Source organism: Manis javanica, chromosome 14 (genome assembly GCF_040802235.1).
Source record: "Manis javanica isolate MJ-LG chromosome 14, MJ_LKY, whole genome shotgun sequence".
Taxonomy (NCBI): domain Eukaryota; kingdom Metazoa; phylum Chordata; class Mammalia; order Pholidota; family Manidae; genus Manis; species Manis javanica.
In genome coordinates, this window is record NC_133169.1 from 63,172,345 (window position 1) to 63,175,114 (window position 2,770).

The 2,770-nt window shown below is 35.3% G+C and overlaps 1 pseudogene; it reads left to right on the top strand.

Annotated features, from left to right (window-relative positions):
- Positions 1 to 1,590: 1,590 nt before the first annotated feature.
- Positions 1,591 to 2,535, top strand: LOC140846034 (olfactory receptor 14A16-like; annotated as a pseudogene).
- Positions 2,536 to 2,770: the final 235 nt, after the last annotated feature.

The following is a 2,770-nucleotide window of genomic DNA, read 5'->3' on the forward strand; positions in this document are numbered from 1 at the left end:
TATTAATGACATATGTGAGTCAGATTGTATCTTCAGGGATGCGATGAAGCCTTATATCTTAATCATTTAATGTATCATAGTAGAAGTGATGGACAGATATGGACATGTATTTATCATGATCAACACCTGGGTTTTTCTTAGTATGTCACTGAGAGGCTGCTACTGATCTTGGAAAATGAAGGACTCACAATATTTTAACAGGGATATCAGCATATGTATATCAAATCTAATTTTACCATTATGAACATGTGTTTTAAGTAACCCCCAAATTTTTACATCTTTGACTGGAATATGTTCTAAACTTTATTTTGTTTTCATTAAAATATGTGGAATTATTTCTACTAATATATTAAAATTGCTTTATATTATTACTTTCCCAAACCTAACAACCAATATGTACTTAAGATGTTCACATTATCCAGCACCATGGAGAAAAGTGAAACATAATATTTTAGAGAATTAGAATAAGAAGACTGTGTGTGATAGAATATTGTATAGTAAAGGCTTAATATTTTACCACATTTGCATGAAGGTTGATGAACAAAATCTGTACAAACAGAAGGTATCAATGTGTTACTGCAAAAAGAAGAAAATTACACTTGGCAGACCAAGACTGAATTTAGCTCCAGCTGTAAATGGTCCCTTCTCCCCCTCCACGTATTTGCATTCATCTTATGTTAAGGATAGAAGGAGACAGGAAAATAGATGGGGAATAGGTGAACGTGGAAAATATCATACTTGCAAGTTCATGCATTGTGGGACTGGAAGTTCAGACATGAAAAAGAAAAAAGATTATAGAGAAGCACTTTTTAATTTATTAGATACGGGGAAAAAGTCAGATAAAATGGGAAATAATAAGAGGAAGTGATAAATTGATGAATATGAGGCCAACAATCTTAGGTCATACCCTGTAGGATTTGATAACTAAGGTAATCAGAATATGTGTCATATAAAACAATAATGCATATATGAATAAAACCACCTACTTTTATGATAAATAATTTGAGTATTATGAACGTGAAAAACGTAGTTAGATCTATCTCTATATTAAAATGTTAAATATAAGAACATCTCCAGATTAAGTATTTTGTACAGAGAATGTAGGTCAAATAGTTTATAGGATTGAGGAAAGTCTGTAACCCATTTTTTTAAAGAATTGTTTACTGTTCAATTTATTGGAAGATATGCTGAAACAAATGTTGTTAGTCACGGGATAGGATGTAAAGACATTAAGATTAGGACATAATTTAGCAGTTATCAGTTTATTTCTCAGGATTCATTTATAGATATGGGGAGGGTGCTTTTCATCAGGACACTTACGTTAAGGAAGGTTCAAATTTTCAGTCCTTCAGCATCTTTCATAGAACATATTTGGGTAATAAAAATGGCAGGTGCATGTGCACTGAGTATAAAGTGGTTCAGTAAAGCAATGTTATTCAGGTACTGTTGGTGACCAACCCACATGGTAGGAGTAACATTTCTATTAAGTAGATTGTGTGATGACTATATGAATATAGAACTATCTTGTAAGTTGAATGTGGAAGGACTTGAAAATGATGTTTCATTTCTCCTTTTTTTAAATGCAGATTTATGTCTCCAAGCACAACAAATCTCACAGCTGTGACAGAATTTATCCTCATTGGATTTTCTAACAATGAAAATATGCACATGTTGCACTCAGTGCTCTTCACCTTGATATACTTCTTGGCACTAATGGAAAACGTCCTCATTATCATGATCATAACTTTGGACAAGCGTCTCTGCACCCCATGTACTTCTTCCTGAAGAATTTCTCCTTCTTGGATCTCTGCCTACTTACATTCACAATCCCCAAATCCATTGCCAACTCCTTGACTCACAGTGACTCCATCTCATTTCCTGGCTGTGTAGCCCAGGTCTTTCTGCTTGTGTTTTTAGCGACTGCAGAGCTGAATCTCCTCACCGCGATGTGCTTTGACCGCTATGCTGCCATATGCCACCCCCTGCACTACGAGGTCGTCATGAATGTGAATATGCATGTTCAGTTGACAGCTGTGTCCTGGCTGGGTGGGGGTCTGATCGCCATAATGCACACAGCCGGTACCTTCTCCTTATCCTACTGTGGTTCTAACGTGGTCCATCATTTTTTTTTGTGATATCCCACAGTTATTGGCTATTTCTTGCTCAGAAAACATAATAAGAGAGATTGTGCCTATCCTCATTAGTGTGGTATTGGATATCTGCTGTTTTATTTTCATCATTGTTTCCTATGGCTACATCTCCTCCACTGTCAAGAAAATGCCGTCAACAGGTCAGTCAAAAGCCTTCTCCACTTGCCTTCCACATCTGATTGTGATTGTGTTATTTCTCTCCACTGGTTTCTCTGCATATCTGAGGCCGATTTCACAGGCCCCTTTCATTTTTGATCTTGTCATCTATGTGTTCTACACCATGGTGCCCCCAACCTTTAATCCCATGATATATAGTCTAAGAAATAATGCCATAAAAAAGTCTCTGGAAATGTTGCTGAAGGGTCTATTCACCCAAAAGCATTAGGTATTCCATCTTTTATTTCAATAACAATTATCATCAATAATTATATGTCCATTATTTGGTAATATTTTTACTTAAAATCCTTTGAAGACTCTTTTCAGAAGATTTTTAAGTTTGTAACAAAATTGATTGTGAGGTATAGAGATTTTCCACATAACCCTTATACCCACAAATTCATAGCCTCCAACAAGAGCAATATAACTAACAAGAGTCATACTTCTTTTAAACCAACAATATA